Raw genomic sequence first — 21,026 nt, 5'->3', positions numbered from 1 at the left:
GGAAAGTTGATTAAAATGAAAAGTCCTATCTGAATAATGAAAGTTTAATTTATACTAGACTGTCCCTTTAAAAAGGCCTTTTGCAGGGCATTGCCCCAAAGTAATCAGCTCTTTTACCTGTAAAAAAAAATTACAAACCCCCCCCAACATTAAAATCCACCACCCACCCAACCAACCCTACTCTAAAACCCACCCAATCCCCCCTTAAAAAAACCTAACACTAACCCCTTGAAGATCACCCTACCTTGAGAAGTCTTCACCCAACCGGGCCGAAACCGGGCGAAGTGGTCCTCCAGACGGGCAGAAGTCTTCATCCAAGCCGGGCAGAAGAGGTCCTCCAGACGGGCAGAAGTCTTCATCCAGGCAGCATCTTCTATCTTCATCCATTTGGCGTGGAGCGGCTCCATCTTCAAGTCATCCGACACGTAGCATCCTCTTCATCCGAAGTCTTCTTCAACAATGACTGGTCCTTTAAGGGACATCATCCAAGATGGCGTCCCTTCAATTCCGATTGGCTTATAGAATTCTATCAGCCAATCGGAATTAAGGTAGGAAAAATCCTATTGGTTGATGCAATCAGCCAATAGGATTGAACTTCAATCCTATTGGCTGATCCAATCAGCCAATAGGATTGAGCTTGCATTCTATTGGCTGATTGGATCAGCCAATAGGATTGAAGTTCAATCCTATTGGCTGATTGCATCAACCAATAGGATTTTTCCTACCTTAATTCCGATTGGTTGATAGAATTCTATCGGCCAATCGGAATTGAAGGGACACCATCTTGGATGACGTCACTTAAAAGACCCGTCATTGTTGAAGAAGATTCCGGATGAAGAGGATGCTCGGCGTCGGATGTCTTGAAGATGGACCCGCTCCACGCCGGATGGATAAAGATAGAAGATGCCGTCTGGATGAAGACTTCTGCCCGTCTGGAGGACCTCTTCTGCCCGGCTTGGATGAAGACTTCTGCCTGTCTGGAGTACCACTTTGCCCGGCTTCGTTAAGGACTTCGGCCCGGTTGGGTCAAGACTTCTCAAGGTAGGGTGATCTTCAAGGGGTTAGTGTTAGTTTTTTTAAGGGGGATTGGGTGGGTTTTAGAGTAGGGTTGGTTGGGTTGGTGGTGTGTTTTAATGTTCGGGGGGGTTTATTTTTTTTCTACATTTAAAAGAGCTGATTACTTTGGGGCAATGCCCCGCAAAAGGCCCTTTTAAGGGCTATTTGTAATTTAGTGTAGGGTAGGGCTCTTTTTTATTTTGGGGGGCTTTTTTATTTTGTTAGGGGGATTAGATTAGGTGTAATTAGTTTAAAAATCTTGTAATTATTTTATTATTTTCTGTAATTTAGTGTTTGTTTGTTTTCTGTACTTTAGATAATTTTATTTAATTTTATTTAATTGTAGTTAATTTAGGGAATTGATTTAATTATAGTGGTAGTGTTAGGTGTAATTGTAACTTAGGTTAGGTTTTATTTTACAGGTATATTTGTATTTATTTTAACTAGGTAGTTATTAAATAGTTAATAACTATTTAATAACTATTGTACCTAGTTAAAATAAATACAAAGTTGCCTGTAAAATAAAAATAAACCCTAAGATAGCTACAATGTAACTATTAGTTATATTGTAGCTATCTTAGGGTTTATTTTATGGGTAAGTATTTAGTTTTAAATAGGAATTATTTAGTTAATGATAGGAATATTTATTTAGATTTATTTAAATTATATTTAAATTAGGGGGTGTTAGGGTTAGGTTTAGGGGTTAATTAATTTAATATAGTGGCAGCGGTGTAGGGGGGGCAGATAAGGGGTTAATAAGTATAATGTAGGTGGCGGTGGGCTCCGGGAGCGGCAGTTTAGGGGTTAAACAATTTATTTAGTTGCGGTGGGCTCCGGGAGCGGCGGTTTAGGGGTTAAACAATTTATTTAGTTGCGGTGGGCTCTTGGAGCGGCGGTTTAGGGGGTAAACAGCTTATTTAGTTACAATAAATATACCGAATATCACAAAGAAAAAATTGTGAAATAAATGTGATAACAAAAATCATAAAAGGAAAACCAAATAAAGTTCTGAATCAAGGATATGTCTGTGTCCTCTGGATGAGTTTTTCAGCTTGTTAGCATTCCTCAGTGAGATCCCATAAAAAAGGAAACAGAAAATTGCAACATAGTGTGAATCTTATTTAGTTACGGTGGGCTCCGGGAGCGGCGGTTTAGGGGGTAAACTGTATAGTATAGTGTGGGTGTTTAGTGACAGGGTACCAAGAAAGCTGTAAAAAAGTCAAAGAGCAGTGAGATCGATGACTGTTAGTTAACAACAGTTTGCTGCTCATCGCACCGTACTTGGTGCGTGGCTTTTTGACAGCTTTTTTGATAATTTTGGAGAGCGTATTCAGGTCCGCGGCAGCGATGTTAGGCGATCTTAGGCAAGCATATTGGTGCCGTTGAATGCAGGTAAGTTGACGGCTTGATAAATAGATGCCATGGTGTTGATTGTAGACAGATGTCACACATAACTCGAGATGGCGAATTCTTCCAGATACATTTGCTAGAGTATTCAAGTGCATTGGTAATATTTTATATACAGTATGTATGTTCAACGGACAAGTATACATTATTTGCGTTCAGGCAAATTATTTCATATAATATGAGACGACCACTATCATATACTGACAGATTAGGAATTGAACACCTTGACAGTCATGTATTATTTAGTGACAAGGTCTAATTATTACTTATCGGCATTATATGCATCTTGAACCGTTATACCTAAGTACATTTAAACTTTAACTTTTACTATTATTCTTTATTAGTATAATCCACATCTTAGCCATTACTTGTCCAGGATTGATGTAATATGAAATAGCGTTATTACTAACATATACATCATTGTGATCAATTTACTCAATAACAGTGGCGGTGGATTATTAGGATTTGTGCATGTTTAAGCAGATTCTGCCGCATCATACTTTATACCATAGCTCTGTTATTAATATATCCAATGTCCCACTCCGGGTTAACTGTGAACACACTTGGTTGTTGTACTTAGCCGCTCCACACACAGGCTAAATGTAAACACCCGGCGATTGGACTATTGGATATTTCCTATAACCAATCAGAACGCTTATTTGATGACTGCCCTCTTCAACACAAACTTACTGGGATTCGTCAAAAAAGAAGGCGTGTAGTCTATCCAAAGGATGATTGGCTCTAGCATAACCATACAGGGTATTTAAAGCATGTATTTGCGGCAATCGGCTTGTTAATATTTTATTTCGCATTGAGAAAGGCCGGACAGTCATGGCCGAAACGCGTTTGTGCTATTTTTAATACCACTTTCAATCCTATGAGCTATTTAATTATTGGGAACACAGCCTTAGCTACCCCTGGCACCTGAAGCCGATGTTTCCAGCTATTGGCCAGGAATACAGGGGGGTGGTTTGGCTGTGTGTCCTCTCTTCTATACCTCTAGTTAGGAATTGGTTTTCAATAGGATGACTAGGTTTCACCTTCATTTGTTGTTGTGATGTTTATCACATCCCTTATTTTATCCTTTAATTGTTAATAAAATTAGTTTTTTAATAAACAATAACTTTTCAATACCACATTTTAGCTGAGGTTACTCAGCATTATTACCTTTTATATTGTTAAGATTATATCTTAAAGGGGTAACACAGAGGAAAACTTTATCCTTTATTTCCTATCTTACTTGATCACAGTGCCAGTATCTTTCCATTTGCTTATTCTACAATACAACACTTATAAAAACAAAAGTAAACATTAGAACAAAGCTTTAAAAGTTAACAGAAACAAGAAGTTTATATAACTCTTCATTTAGGACATATGGTTCCAGGAATCCAATTTAATATAAGCTCTAAGGCAGAGCTTTCCAAACTTTTCATGCTGGTGACACACTTTTTAGACCTACATCATTTCACAACACAGTAATTCAGTTGTGCTAGCAAACAGGGGGTTAACTAACTTGCATTTTAAAGCTTCCACTTCCTATCCATGTATCGAGAGCAGGAGCAGCAATGCACTTCTGGGAGCTAGATTAAAAAAAAAAAACACTTTGACTTCAGCTCACTGTTTAAGCTGCTGCCCTCAGAGCTCTGTGAGTCCGACTGACTACTGCCCGCGCTGCAAACACACTGCTGTCCCACTCACTGACTACACATGCAGTCACGAGCCGATTGAGGAGAATACATGTGCAATCAGGAGCCAATGTGTCGCCAATGGGAATAGTTTCAGTTCCCACTGAGCTGCACCAATAGCTTAAGATGATCTGTGACCCACTAGGTATCAATCACATGTCAACCATGTGATATGCGTAACAGACACGCGGGATGTCGGAAACAAAAAAAATGTGAAAAAAATGTAAATTAAAAAAAAAATTGTGCTGAAGCAGAGACACACCTACACACTGCCGCCGACAAACTAATGTGTCATGACACACAGTATGGAAAGCACTGCTCTATGGTGTCTTTTGTATATCAAGTTTTTGCCCAGGATTTTCCCTTGTTTAATATCTAAATTTACTTTCTGTATACCACCTGACCAAAGACTTGTTTTAAATCCTCTTTATCAGAAACACTAATGTTATACTGAAAGAACATGTATGAGATAGAACATAGCAGATAAACATTTACAGAGCTGCCCTTAAAATCAGAGCAAAAGCGTAATAACTGGGACACTGACCAAAAACAACAACAACATAAGGAAAATAAAGGTAAAAGTCTAATTTAGTTGAGGCAACCTAGAAGGTTAGGGAAAAGGAAATGAAGCAAAATAAAACGGGCATTAGGAATTAAGGAACATTAATGGATGGTAAAATGTGGAATAAAAAAAGAAAATGTATGCTTACCTGATAAATGTATTTCTTTCTTGACATGGTGGGTCCACCATCATAATAACTGTTGGGAATATCACTCCTGACCAGCAGGAGGAGGCAAAGAGCACCCCAGCAAAGCTGTTAAATATCACTCCCCTACCCACAACCCCCAGTCATTTGACCAAAGGGAAAGGAGAAAGGTAGTAACATAATGTGCAGAGGTGCCTGAGGTTTATAGAGAAATAAACTGTCTGAAAAATACAGGGCGGGCCGTGGACTCACCGTGTCAAGAAAAAAAAGAAATTTATCAGGTAAGCATACATTTTCTTTTCTTTCTAATGACACAGTGAGTCCACGGATCATCATAATTACTGTTGGTATCTAATACCCAAGCCAGAGGACACAGATGATAAGGGAGGGACAAGACAGTTAACCTAAACAGAAGGCACCACTGATTGAAGAGCCTTTCTCCCAAAAGAAGCCTCAGCCAAAGCAAAAGTATCAAACTTGTAAAATTTAGAAAAAGTGTGTAAAGATGACCAAGTGGCAGCCTTGCAAATCTGTTCCACAGAAGCTCAATTTTTGAAGGCCCAAGAAGAAGAAACAGCCCTTGTGGAATGAGCCGTGATTTTCTCAGGAGGCTGCTGTCCAGCAGTCTCATATGCCAAGCGAATAACACTCCTCAGCCAAAATGAAAGAGAAGTAGCCGTAGCTTTATGACCCTTACGCTTCCCAGAAAAAACAACAAATAAAGAAGAAGACTGGCAAAAATCCTTAGTCGCCTGCAAATAATATTTCAATTCACGAACCACATCCAGGTTGTACAACAAACGCTCCTTATGAGAAGAAGGATTAGGACACAAAGAAGGAACAACAATCTCTTGATTAATATTCCTATCCGAAACCCCTTTGGGAAGGAAACTTAAGGCAGTACGCAGTACCACCTTATCAGAATGAAAAATAAGGAAAGGAGATTCACACTGCAGCGCTGAAAGCTCCAAAACTCTTCGAGCCAAAGAAATAGCAACCAAAAACAAAACCTTCCAGGATAACAACTTAATATCCAAAGAATGCATAGGCTCAAACGGAGCCTGTTGAAGAACTCTAAGAACCAAATTAAGACTCCAAGGAGGAGAAACAAACTTAAACATAGGCTGGATTCGAACGATTTAATATCTGGCACAGACGCTTATGCAGCAAAATAGATAAAGCAGAAAGTTAACCCTTCAAGGTACTAGCAGATAAACCCTTCTCCAGACCCTCCTGGAGAAAAGACAAAATCCTAGGAATTCTAACTCTACTTCAAGAGAACCCTCTGGATTCACACCAATACAGATATTTACGCCATATCTTATATTAAATCTTTGTAGTCACAGGCTTATGAGCCTGAATCATAGTTTCAATAACCGACTCAAAAAACCCACGATTAGATAATATCAAGCGTTCAATCTCCAAGCAGTCAGCTTCAGAGAAACAAGATTTGGATGAAGGAAAGGCCCTTGAAGAAGAAGGTCCTCCCTTAACAGAAGTCTCCATGGTGGAAGAGATGACATATCCACTAGAATCACTGACGCCCTCTCCTGTCTGATTCGAGCAATGACCCTTGGAAGGAGAGTGAACTGAGGAAAAACATACACTAGATTGAAATTTGAAGGAACTGCCAGAGCATCTATCAGCACAGCCTGAGGATCCCTTGACCTTGACCCGTACCTCAGAAGCTTGGCATTCTGACAAGATGCCATGAGATCCAGCCCCGGCTGCCCCCACTTGAGAACCAAGCTGGAAAACACCTCCGGGAGAAGCTCCCACTCCCCCGGATGAAACGTCTGTCTGCTCAGAAAATCCGGTTCCCAATTGTCCACCCCTGGAATATGGATCACAGACAGACAGCAGTTGTGAGCCTCTGCCCACTGAATAATCTTGGCTACCTCTGTCATGGCCAAGGAACTCTGAGTTCCTCCCTGATGATTGATGTTATGCTGTCCGACTGAAACCTGATAAACTGGGCTGAAGCTAAGTGAGGCCAGGCAAGAAGCGCATTGAAAATTGCCCTCAGTTCTAGGATATTTATGGGAAGAACCAATTCCTCCCAAGTTCATAGACCCTGAGCCTTCAACGAGCCCCAGACAGCTCCCCATCCCAGCAGGCTGGCATCCGAGGTCATGATCACCTAGGCAGGTCTGCGAAAGCAAGTTCCCTGGGAGAGATGATCCTGAGACAGCCAACATAGAAGAGATTCCCTTGATGACTGATCCAGTACTATTCGTGGATACAGATCCATATAATCCCCATTCCATTGATTCAGCATGCATAACTGCAGAGGCCTGAGATGGAACCGAGCAAACGGAATAATGTCCATAGCCGACACCTTCATACACTGAGCCACTGAAGGCCGAAGAGAGGACTGAAGGGTAAGACAAGAATTGAAGATCTTTGTCTTTCTGGCCTCTGTCAGAAAAAATCTTCATAGATAGAGAATCTATGATTGTTCCCAAGAACACCACCCTTGTAGCTGGAATCAAGGAACTTTTTCCCAAATTCACCTTCCATCAGATCCACCGTGGTCATGAACTGGCCCTCTTTAACCAATGGAAGAATGGAACGAATAGTGTCCATCTTGAAAGACGGAACTCTGAGGAACTTGTTTACGCTTTTGAGATCGTAAATTGGTCTGAAGGTTCCCTCTTTTTTGGCAACCACAAACAGATTGGAATAGAATCCCAGACCCTGCTCCTGTAATGGAACAGGAACTATCACTCCCATGTCGGAGAGATCCTGAACACAACGTAAGACTGCCTTTCTTTTTATCTGGTCTACAGATAACCTGGAGAGAAGGAACCTGCCCCTGGGAGGTTGAATTCTAACTTGTAAACCTGGGACACAATGTCCACCGCCCAAGAAACCGGGACATCCCGAACCCAGGCCTGAGGGAAAAAATGTAGTCTGCCCCCCACAAGATCCAATCCCGGATTGGGGGCAGACCCTTCATGCTGACTTTGAGTCAGTAACGGGCTTCTTAGATTGATTCCCCTAAGACCAAGACTGATTGGACTTCCAGGAGGACTTAGATTGTTCCTGCTTGGAAGAGAAAGGGGAAGGTTTACCTGAAAAGTTTAGAAAGGAACGAAAATTACTCTGATGGCCCTTCTGCTCATTCCTCTTATCCTGAAGGAGAGAATGCCCCTTTCCTTCCATAATATCAGAAATAATCTCAGCTAAACCCGGCCCAAACAAGGTCTTACCTTTGTAAGGAATCGACAAAAGCTTAGACTTAGAGGACACATCTGCAGACCTGGACTTCAACCATAAGGCTCTGCGCACCAGAACAGCAAAGCCAGAAATTTTTGCTCCCAACTTGATGACCTGTAAAGAAGCATCCGTAATAAAGGAATTAGCCAACTTAAGAGCCTTAATCTTATCCTGGATTTCCTCAAGAGGAGTATCTGTCTGAATAGAATCAGACAATGCATCAAACCAATATGCTGCTGCACTGGTGACAGTAGCAATACACACCGCAGGCTGCCATTGCAACCCCTGGTGAACATATATCCTTTTAAGTAATGCCTTCAACTTCTTATCCATAGGATCCTTAAAAGAACAGTTATCCTCAATGTGAATAGTGGTCATCTTAGCCAAGGTTGAAATTGCTCCTTCTACCTTGGGAACCATCTGCCAAGACTCTTTGATAGAATCATGGACAGAAAATACAAATGGACATGGAGAGAAAATAGGAATACAAGTTCACTATAAAAGACTTCCCAACAAAGAACATATAGGAGCGCCAAAAGGCTAAAGTATTCCACAGAATAGATGATAAAAATAAATTATTAAAATTAAAGTGAATGTAAATTTTGATGCTAAAGTGCCCAGTTTTTAAATATTTGATTAAAAACAGGGGCACTTTAATTCATCAAAATTTACATTTCAAATCAAATTTTAAAAAAACGGGCACTTTAGCATCAAAATTTACATTCACTTTAATATATTAGCATCAATTAGCAACAAACCATAAATGTACAATGTATTTCAGGAGACCAAATAATATATATAAAAAATGTATATTTAATAAACTGCTAAAAGTGTAAAAACAATCAAATGAGATATAACAATACAGTGGATGGATAACCAAGCTGTAGATCAAACCATCAAGCTATTTAAATTGAAGCTATGTTATATTAACATTAGAGGTATTTCAAAGAAACCCTCTATAGAACATGATCAATTAATAAATGTATAAATATGTATCCAAATGATAACTAATAACAATAAGACTAAAACCAATAGTTTAAATAGTACCCCAATATAAGTGTCATGTTTTGTTTGTGTTTTTTCACCTTCTCACTGTTCTGTACCTTTAAGGGGAGGGTTTACTGTCATATACACCTGTATATAACTTCATACCACGCAATATCCATTGCTTGGTAATCTTCATGCAGACGCTTCTACTAGGAGTCTCTTATCCTAAGCCTTGCTTGAACAAGCTTCTTTGTGCTGTAAGTGCCTCTTACATAAATAATCCTCAGTTCATCTTCCTGCTCATCTGACAATAGGTGCCTTGCAGCTTCCGGAAATCACCACGGACATTACGGTGACGTCACACACCGAAGCTCTCCTGACTACACGGACCTCTGTGTTGCGACCGGGTCATTTACTCTACTTAGTGCAGCTCCGAGCGGACTGTCCTTGCCACATTGTACCGTTGATCTCTTTTCTTACCTTGTTGTTGTCCCTTAAATTCATGTCACCTTGTACATTGTGAAAATATATTTTTTGCCTTGTGATGTGATCAACTTATATCCTCTGCCATGAAACGGTTGCCACCCTATGGCCATAGAGGGGTATTAAAAACATACTCACATAAAGCATACAAAGTGAACCTGCTCCTATCTGATATGTATAAAATTACGGTCACACTTCACTCCGGTTGCCTTCTGGAGCATCTTCATTTCCACAGCCAATTTAATTCTAAAACTGATATATGATAGCACATTTCTTATCTACCACCAAATCTACAGTTGGGCTCTTACCTCAAAATATATTTCTCTTCCTAGGGAAATCCTGGAAAACATATACAGACTGTTACAATAAGGGAATAGTGATTAATTAAAAAAAACATAACTTATGCTTACCTGATAAATTTATTTCTCTTGTGATGTATCGAGTCCACGGATTCATCCTTACTTGTGGGATATTCTCCTCCCCTACAGGAAGTGGCAGAGAGAGCACCCACAGCAGAGCTGCCTATATAGCTCCCCCTTAGCTCCACCCCCCAGTCATTCGACCGAAGGCTAGGAAGAAAAAGGAGAAACTATAGGGTGCAGTGGTGACTGAAAGTTTAAAAATAAAAATATATATGCCTGTCTTAATAAACAGGACGGGCAGTGGACTCGATACATCACAAGAGAAAGAAATTTATCAGGTAAGCATAAATTATGTTTTCTCTTGTAAGATGTATTGAGTCCACGGATTCATCCTTACTTGTGAGATACCAATACCAAAGCTTTAGGACACGGATGAAGGGAGGGACAAGACAGGGACCTTAAACGGAAGGCACCACTGCTTGTAGAACCTTTCTCCCAAAAATAGCCTCCGAAGAAGCAAAAGTATCAAATTTGTAAAATTTGGAAAAAGAATGAAGCGAAGACCAAGTCGCCGCATTACAAATCTGTTCAACAGAAGCCTCATTTTTAAAAGCCATGTGGAAGCCACAGCTCTAGTAGAATGAGCAGTAATTCTTTCAGGAGGCTGCTGTCCAGCAGTCTCATAGGCCAAACGATGCTTTTCAGCCAAAAGGAAAAAGAGGTAGCCGTAGCCTTCTGACCTCTCCGCTTACCAGAATAAACAACAAACAATGAAGATGTTTGACGGAAATTTTTAGTTGCTTGTAAGTAGAACTTTAAAGCACGAACCACATCAAGATTGTACAACAGAGGTTCCTTCTTTGAAGAAGGATTAGGACACAGTGAAGGAACAACAATCTCTTGATTGATATTCCTGTTAGAACCAACCTTAGGGAGGAACCCAGGTTTGGTACGCAAAACCACCTTATCTGCATGGAAAATAATATAAGGGGAATGACACTGTAAAGCATATAGCTCAGAAACTCTTCGAGCCAAAGAGATAGCTACTAAAAACAAAACTTTCTAAGATAGAAGCTTAATATCCAGGGAATGCATAGGTTCAAACGGAATCCCTTAAAGAACTTTAAGAACTAAATTTAGGCTCCATGGCGGAGCAACAGGTTTAAATACAGGCTTGATTCTAACCAAAGCCTGACTAAATGCTCGAACGTCTGGGACATCTGCCAGACGTTTGTGTAGAAGAATAGACAAATCAGATATTTGTCCTTATAAATAACTAGCTGATAATCCCTTCTCCAAACCTTCTTAAGACAATATTCTAGGAATCCTAAACTTACTCCACGAGTAACCTTTGGATTCACACCAATAAAGATATTTGCGCCAAATCTTATGATAGATCTTCCTGGTGACAGGCTTTCTAGCCTGAATCAGGGTATCAATGACCGACTCAGAGAAACCACGCTTTGATAGAATCAGGCGTTCAATCTCCAAGCAGTCAGGCGCAGAGAAATTAGATTTGGAAGCATGAACAGACCTTGGATTAGAAGGTCCCGCCTCATTGGCAGAGATCATGGTAGAACCGAGGACATGTCCAATAGGTCTGCATACCAAGTCCTGCGTGGCCATGCAGGCGCTATCAGAATCACCAAAGCTCTCTCCTGCTTTATTCTGGCAACCAGACGTAGAAGGAGAGGAAATACATAGGCCAGATTGAAGGACCAAGGCACTGCAAGAGCATCTATCAGTACCGCCTTGGGATCCCGGGACCTGGACCCGTAACGAGGAAGTTTGGCATTCTGATGGGACGCCATCAGATCCAATTCTGGTGTGCCCCATAGCTGAATCAGCTGTGCAAATACCTCCGGATGGAGTTCCCACTCCCCCAGATAAAAAGTCTAACGACTTAGGAAATCTGTCTCCCAGTTCACTACTCCTGGGATGCGGATTGCTGAGAGATGGCAAGAGTGATCCTCTGCCCATCGGATTATTTTGGTTACCTCCATCATTGCTAGAGAACTCCTTGTTCCTCCTTGACAATTGATATAAGCTACAGTCGTGATGTTGTCCGACTGAAACCTGATGAATTTGTCCGCAGCAAGCTGAGGCCATGCCTGAAGCGCATTGAATTTCGCTCTCAGTTCTAGAATATTTATCGGGAGAAGAGATTCCTCCCGAGACCATAAGCCCTGTGCTTTCAGGGAGGTTCCAGACTGCACCTCAGCCTAGCAGGCTGGCATCTGTCGTTACAATGAGCCACTCTGGCCTGCGGAAACACATTCCCTGAGACAGGTGGTCCTGAGACAACCACCAGAGAAGAGAATCTCTGGTCTCCTGGTCCAGATGCAGTTGAGGAGACAAATCTGTATAATCCCCATTCCACTGTTTGAGCATGCACAGTTGCAGTGGTCTGAGGTGTAGGCGTGCAAAAAGGAACTATGTCCATTGCCGCTACCATGAGTCCGAAGTTTTGATTTTCTGACCTCCGTCAGAAATACTTTCATTTCTACCGAGTCTATCAGAGTCCCTAGGAAGGAAAACTCTTATAAGAGGGAAGAGAGAACTCTTTATGTTCACCGTCAACCCGTGAAATTTCAGAAAAGCCAACACAATGTCTGTGTGAGACTTGGATAACTGGAGAGTTGACGCCTGAATTAAGATAAGGCGCCACTGCTATGCCCCGTGGTCGTATAACCGCCAGAAGGGACCCTAGCACCCTTGTGAAAATTCTGTGAATAGGGATGTGTAGATACGCATCTTTTAAGTCCACGGTGGTCATATATTGACCCTCCCGGATCAGAGGTAGAATAGACCGAATAGTCTCCATCTTGAATGATGGGACTTTGAGGAACTTGTTTAGAATCTTGAGATCCAAGATTGATCTGAAAGTTCCCTCTTTTTTGGAAACCACAAACAGGTTTGAGTAAAATACTAGCCCCTCTTTTGGGACTGGGCGGATCACCCCCATGGTATACTGTCTTAGAGGCAGCTGCAGGCTTCTTGGCCTGTTTACCCTTGTTCCAAGCCTGGTTAGGTCTCCAGAGTGACTTGGACTGGGCAAAATTCCCCTCTTGCTTGGCAACAGAGGAAGCTGAAGCGGGACCACTCTTGAAATTCCGAAAGGAACGAAAATTATTTTGTTAAGTCCTCATCTTATTTGATCTATCCTGAGGGAGGGCATGACCTTTCCCTCCAGTGATGTCTGAAATAATCTCTTTCAGTTCAGGCCCAAATAGGGTCTTTCCCTTGAAAGGGATGTTCAAAAGCTTAGTTTCAGATGTCAGCAGACCAGGATTTAAGCCATAATGCCCTGCGTGCTAAAATGGCAAAACCTGAATTCTTTGCCGCTAATTTAGCCAGTTGAAAAGCGGCATCTGTAATAAAAGAATTAGCCAATTTAAGGGCCTTAATTCTGTCCAAAATTTCTTCTAATGGAGTCTCCATCTGAAGAGCCTCTTCTAGTGCCTCAAACCAGAAAGCAGCTGCAGTAGTTGCAGGAACAATGCACACAATAGGTTGAAGAAGAAAACCTTGATGAACAAAAATTTTCTTCAGGAGACCCTCTAATTTTTTATCCATAGGATCTTTGAAAGCACAACTGACTTCAATAGGTATAGTTGTATGCTTAGACAGAGTAGAAATAGCTCCGTCAACCTTAGGAACTGTCTGCCACGAGTCCCGCATGTTTACAGATATGGGAAACATTCTTAAAAACAGGAGGGGGAATAAACGGAATACCTGGTCTATCCCACTCCGTAGCAATAATTTTCACAATCCTCTTAGGGACTGGAAAAAAACATCAGTGTAAACAGGAACCTCTAAGTATTTATCCATCTTACACAATTTCTCTGGGACCACTAAAAGGTCACAATTATCTAGAGCAGCTAATACCTCCCTGAGCAATAAGCGGAGGTGTTCAAGCTTAAATTTAAAGGCCGTCATATCAGAATCTGTCTGAGGAAGCGTCTTTCCTGAATCAGAAATTTCTCCCTCAGATAACAAATCCCTCACCCCTACCTCAGAGCATTGTGAGGGCATATCAGATACGGCTACTAAAGCGTCAGACTGCTTAGCATTTTTCCTTAACCCAGAGCTGTCCCGCTTTCCTTGTAAACCAGGCAGTTAGGATAAAACCTCTGTGAGGGTTGTATTCATAACTGTGGCCATGTCTTGTAAAATAAATGAATTCGACGCACTAGAGGTACTTGGCGTCACTTGTGCGGGTGTTATTGGGTTGTGACACTTGGGGAGAGCTAGATGGCGAACCCTCATTTACTTCTGACTGAGAATCATCTATTGCTCTATTTATAAGTGCTAATATATGTTCTTTATAGTTAATAGACATATCAGTACAATTGGGACACATCCTAAGAGGGGGTACCACAATGGCTTCCAAACATATTGAACAAGGATTTTCCTTGGTGTCAGACATGTTAAACAGGCTAGTAATGTAACAATCAAGCTTGGAAAACACTGTAATCAAAGTAAATAACACTTAGAAATAAAACGGTACTGTGCCTTTAAGAGAAAAAAAGCTGCACAATTTCTGCAAAACAGTGTAAAAAAGCAGTAAACATAACAACATTTTTACAGTAGTATCATATAGCCTTAGTAACTTTGCACAGCTATGCAAATAAACAATTAACCCCTTAATGGCAAAACCGGATTGAAAAAACATCAAAACCGGTAAAAAAGACTTTCAGCATCTTGCCACAGCTCTGCTGTGGCACCTACCTGCCCTTCAGAACAATTTGTGGGGGAAAAAACTTCTTTTACAGTCCTCAAACACAGCAGGTACCTCTGGAGAAACAGTTAGAAGTCTCAGAGGAAAAGAAACTGCACAACTGAGGCGTGAAAATAGGCCCCTCCCACCTCACTTGAGTTTTGAGGCCTAACAGAAAAACACTAGAGTGTCTCTAAATTAACCATGTGGGTTAAAAAACCCTAAAACAAGCCATAATGACCCCTTTAGTCCCTTCAAAAAAAACGTTATAATTGCATCATTCACTGAATAAACAAAAACGTTTTTACCAAACAGTGTTACCAGTAACTAATGAGCCCTTCATGCAAGCAGAAATTCCTATTCAAGTGTCTGAATACAGCTTACCCTTCCCTCATGGGGATATTGCCAGTCTTTTCTAGAAATAACATAGTCTGTCTAGAAAAAAATAGACTGGACATACCTTAATACAGTTTAGCCTGCAAACTGTTCCCCCAACTGACGTTTTCCTGTACTCTTCAGCCCTTGTGAGAACAGCAGTGGATCTTAGTTACAAAATGCTAAGATCATCATCCTCCTTGCAGAAATCTTCATCCCTTTTCTGCCAGAGAGTAAATAGTACACACCGGTACCATTTAAAATAACAAACTTTTGCTTGAGAAAATAAAAACCTAACATTTTTGTCACCACACTCCTCTTTGGCCTTCCTAGCAGTTAAGCAGGCAGAGAGAATGACTGGGGGTGGATCTAAGGGGGAGCTATATAGGCAGCTCTGCTGTGGGTGCTCTCTCTGCCACTTCCTGTAGGGGAGGAGAATATCCCACAAGTAAGGATGAATCCGTGGACTCAATACATCTTACAAGAGAAAGTTAAATAATGTGAAAATTGACTTAAAACATGCTAGGATGTTTGTTTATTAGATAATTGTATTCTTTATTATTGATAATACCCAAATCATTTGCCTCTAAAATAATTTTAGGGGATAAAGACACCTACGAGCTGTTAAGGAAGAATCCTACAGACGAATATAAGAGAGTACTTGATAACCTACTTTTAGAGGCAAATGATTTGGGTATTATCAGTAATAAAGAATACAATTATCTAATAAACAAACATCCTAAAACACCGGTGTTTTACTATCTGCCCAAGATCCACAAGAGGTTGGATAACCCAACGGGGAGACCAATAATATCGGGCATAGGCTCCCTAACTGGTAACTTATCGCAATACATTGATAAGAACTTACAGACCCATGTAAAAGCCTTACCTTCATTTCTGAGGGATTTTACAGAAGATCTTAATATTTTAAGGAGTATAGAATGGAATGGCAGGTATATATTAATAACTAGTGATGTAACATCGCTTTATACCTGCATACCACACAAAGAAGGTCTCGAATCTGTCGAATATTATCTAAATAAAGATATGGATATGCCACAGGCACAGAAAACATTTATAATGGATGGAATAGATTATATATAGAGACATAATTATTTTAACTGTGAGGGTAAATACTATCATCAAATATGTGGAACAGCCATGGGGACCAGGTTCGCGCCTAGTTATGCAAATTTGTATATGGGGAGATGGGAATCTCTATTTTGGGAATCATGCGCAGCTAGCGCGGACCTGGTCCTCTACAAAGAGGTACATTGATGACCTGCTCATGGTGTGGAAAGGCAGTCTCGAGGACCTTACACATACATTAAATGTTATGAACTTAAATGAAATGAATCTGAAATTCACTCATCAGATTAGTAAGGATCATATTACCTTCCTTGATTTAGATATAAAAGTATCAAATGGGAAGATTGAGATGTCCACCTTCTTTAAGGAGGTGGACTGCAATAATTAAATTCACCAGACCAGTTGCCATCATAATAAGTGGATCTTGAATATCCCCAAGGGACAAGTCATGAGGATTAGAAAAAACTGCTCGAGTAATGATAAATGGCAAGAAAAATTTCTAATATTGAAAGAAGAATTCCTAGAGAGAGGCGATGATAGAACCCACATAGACCACACTATTAATGAAATTAATGACATACAGAGAGACACACTCTTGGTTTACAAATCCAAAAAACCTGTGGATGATGGGGTAAATCTGAGAGTACCATTTATCACTCAATATAGTGGAAAAAAAATATAATTTATGCTTACCTGATAAATTTATTTCTCTTGTAGTGTATCCAGTCCACGGATCATCCATTACTTGTGGGATATTCTCCTTCCCAACAGGAAGTTGCAAGAGGATCACCCACAGCAGAGCTGCTATATAGCTCCTCCCCTCACTGCCATATCCAGTCATTCGACCGAAACAAGACGAGAAAGGAGAAACCATAGGGTGCAGTGGTGACTGTAGTTTAATTAAAATTTAGACCTGCCTTAAAAGGACAGGGCGGGCCGTGGACTGGATACACTACAAGAAAAATAAATTTATCAGGTAAGCATAAATTATGTTTTCTCTTGTTAAGTGTATCCAGTCCACGGATCATCCATTACTTGCGGAATACCAATACCAAAGCTAAAGTACATGGATGATGGGAGGGACAAGGCAGGAACTTAAACGGAAGGAACCACTGCCTGTAGAACCTTTCTCCCAAAAACAGCCTCCGAAGAAGCAAAAGTGTCAAATTTGTAAAATTTTGAAAAGGTGTGAAGCGAAGACCAAGTCGCAGCCTTGCAAATCTGTTCAACAGAGGCCTCATTTTTAAAGGCCCAGGTAGAAGCCACAGCTCTAGTAGAATGAGCTGTAATCCTTTCAGGGGGCTGCTGTCCAGCAGTCTCATAGGCTAAGCGTATTATGCTCCGAAGCCAAAAGGAGAGAGAGGTTGCCGAAGCTTTTTGACCTCTCCTCTGTCCAGAGTAAACGACAAACAGGGCAGATGTTTGACGAAAATCTTTAGTAGCCTGTAAGTAAAACTTCAAGGCACGGACTACGTCCAGATTATGCAAAAGACGTTCCTTCTTTGAAGAAGGATTAGGACACAATGATGGAACAACAATCTCTTGATTGATATTCCTGTTAGAAACCACCTTAGGCAAAAACCCAGGTTTGGTACGCAGAACTACCTTGTCTGAATGAAAAATCAGATAAGGAGAATCACAATGTAAGGCAGATAACTCAGAGACTCTTCGAGCCGAGGAAATAGCCATCAAAAACAGAACTTTCCAAGATAAAAGTTTAATATCAATGGAATGAAGGGGTTCAAACAGAACTCCCTGAAGAACTTTAAGAACCAAGTTTAAGCTCCACGGGGGAGCAACAGTTTTAAACACAGGCTTAATCCTAACCAAAGCCTGACAAAATGCCTGGACGTCTGGAACTTCTGCCAGACGCTTGTGCAAAAGAATAGACAGAGCAGAGATCTGTCCTTTTAAAGAACTAGCTGATAAGCCTTTGTCCAAACCCTCTTGGAGAAAGGACAATATCCTAGGAATCCTAACCTTACTCCATGAGTAACTCTTGGATTCACACCAATATAAATATTTACGCCATATCTTATGGTAGATTTTCCTGGTGACAGGCTTCCGAGCCTGTATTAAGGTATCAATGACTGACTCGGAGAAGACACGCCTTGATAGAATCAAGCGTTCAATCTCCATGCAGTCAGTCTCAGAGAAATTAGATTTGGATGATTGAAAGGAACTTGTATTAGAAGGTCCTGCCTCAGAGGCAGAGTCCATGGTGGAAGAGATGACATGTCCACTAGGTCTGCATACCAGGTCCTACGTGGCCACGCAGGCGCTCTCAGAATTACTGATGCTCTCTCCTGTTTGATTTTGGCAATCAGTCGAGGGAGCAGAGGAAACGGTGGAAACACATAGGCCAGGTTGAAGAACCAAGGAGCTGTTAGAGCATCTATCAGCATTGCTCCCGGGTCCCTGGACCTGGATCCGTAACAAGGAAGCTTGGCATTCTGGCGAGACGCCATGAGATCCAGTTCTGGTTTGCCCCAACGATGGACCAGTTGAGCAAACACCTCCGGATGGAGTTCCCACTCCCCCGGATGAAAAGTCTGACGACTTAGAAAATCCGCCTCCCAGTTCTCTACGCCTGGGATGTGGATCGCTGACAGGTGGCAAGAGTGAGACTCTGCCCAGCGAATTATCTTTGAGACTTCTAACATCGCTAGGGAACTCCTGGTTCCCCCTTGATGGTTGATGTAAGCCACAGTCGTGATGTTGTCCGACTGAATCTGATGAACCTCAGTGTTGCTAACTGAGGACAAGCTAGAAGAGCATTGAATATTGCTCTTAACTCCAGAATATTTTCTCCTCCTGAGTCCACGATCCCTGAGCCTTCAGGGAGTTCCAGACTGCGCCCCAACCTAGAAGGCTGGCATCTGTTGTTACAATCGTCCAATCTGGCCTGCGAAAGGTCATACCCTTGGACAGATGGACCTGAGAAAGCCACCAGAGAAGAGAATCTCTGGTCTCTTGATCCAGATTTAGTAGAGGGGACAAATCTGAGTAATCCCCATTCCACTGACTTAGCATGCATAATTGCAGCGGTCTGAGATGCAGGCGCGCAAATGGCACTATGTCCATTGCCGCTACCATTAAGCCAATTTACTTCCATGCACTGAGCCACTGACGGGCGTGGAATGGAATGAAGGACACGGCAAGCATTTAGAAGTTTAGATAACCTGGACTCCGTCAGGTAAATTTTCATCTCTACAGAATCTATAAGAGTCCCTAGGAAGGAGACTCTTGTGAGTGGTGATAGAGAACTCTTTTCCATGTTCACTTTCCACCCATGCGACCTCAGAAATGCCAGAACTATCTCTGTATGAGACTTGGCAATTTGAAAGCTTGACGCCTGTATCAGGATGTCGTCTAGATACGGAGCCACCGCTATGCCTCGCGGTCTTAGAACCGCCAGAAGTGAGCTCAGAACCTTTGTAAAAATTCTCGGGGCAGTGGTCAACCCGAAGGGAAGAGCTACAAATTGGTAATGCCTGTCTAGAAAGGCAAACCTTAGGAACCAATGATGATCTTTGTGAATCGGTATGTGAAGGTAGGCATCCTTTAAGTCCATTGTGGTCATGTACTGACCCTCTTGGATCATGGGTAGGATGGTCCGAATAGTTTCCATTTTGAATGATGGAACTCTGAGGAATTTGTTTAAGATCTTTAGATCCAAGATTGGTCTGAAGGTTCCCTCTTTCTTGGGAACCACAAACAGATTTGAATAAAATCCCTGTCCTTGTTCCGTCCGCGGAACTGGATGGATCACTCCCATTACTAGGAGGTCTTGCACACAGCTTAGAAATGCCTCTTTCTTTATCTGGTTTGCTGATAACCTTGAAAGATGAAATCTCCCTTGTGGAGGAGAAGCTTTGAAGTCCAGAAGGTATCCCTGAGATATGATCTCCAACGCCCAGGGATCCTGAACATCTCTTGCCCACGCCTGGCCGAAGAGAGAAAGTCTGCCCCCCACTAGATCCGTTTCCGGATAGGGGGCCGTTCCTTCATGCTGTCTTGGGGGCAGCAGCAGGCTTTCTGGCCTGCTTGCCCTTGCTCCAGGACTGGTTAGGTTTCCAGGCCTGTCTGGAATGAGCAACAGTTCCCTCTTGTTTTGAAGCGGAGGAAGTTGATGCTGCTCCTGCCTTGAAATTTCGAAAGGCACGAAAATTAGACTGTTTGGCCTTTGATTTGGCCCTGTCCTGAGGAAGGGTATGACCCTTGCCTCCAGTAATGTCAGCAATAATTTCCTTCAAGCCAGGCCCGAATAAGGTCTGCCCCTTGAAAGGAATGTTGAGTAATTTAGACTTTGAAGTCACGTCAGCTGACCAGGATTTAAGCCATAGCGCCCTACGCGCCTGGTTGGCGAATCCGGAATTCTTAGCTGTTAGTTTAGTCAAATGAACAATGGCATCAGAAACAAATGAGTTAGCTAGCTTAAGCGTTCTAAGCTTGTCAATAATTTCATTCAATGGAGCTGTCTGGATGGCCTCTTCCAGGGCCTCAAACCAGAATGCCGCCGCAGCAGTGACAGACGCAATGCATGCAAGGGGCTGTAAAATAAAACCTTGTTGAATAAACATTTTCTTAAGGTAACCCTCCAATTTTTTATCCATTGGATCTGAAAAAGCACAACTGTCCTCAACCGGGATAGTGGTATGCTTTGCTAAAGTAGAAACTGCTCCCTCCACGTTAGGGACCGTCTGCCATAAGTCCCGTGTAGTGGCGTCTATTGGAAACATTTTTCTAAATATAGGAGGTGGGGAAAAGGGCACACCGGGTCTATCCCACTCCTTGCTAATAATTTCTGTAAGCCTTTTAGGTATAGGAAAAACGTCAGTACACACCGGCACCGCATAGTATCTATCCAGCCTACACAATTTCTCTGGAATTGCAACTGTGTTACAGTCATTCAGAGCAGCTAATACCTCCCCAA

General features: G+C 41.7%; 1 protein-coding gene across 1 annotated transcript in view; it reads right to left on the bottom strand.

The window, feature by feature from the left end:
* LOC128652459 (uncharacterized) overlaps window positions 1-21,026 on the bottom strand; it is a 321,251-nt gene that overhangs the window by 116,208 nt on the left and 184,017 nt on the right. The window lies entirely within an intron of this gene.

Source organism: Bombina bombina, chromosome 3 (assembly GCF_027579735.1).
Source record: "Bombina bombina isolate aBomBom1 chromosome 3, aBomBom1.pri, whole genome shotgun sequence".
In the NCBI taxonomy this organism is placed as follows: Eukaryota; Metazoa; Chordata; class Amphibia; order Anura; family Bombinatoridae; genus Bombina; species Bombina bombina.
Note: the sequence above shows the minus strand (reverse complement) of the source record. Positions and strands in the feature narration are given on the sequence as shown.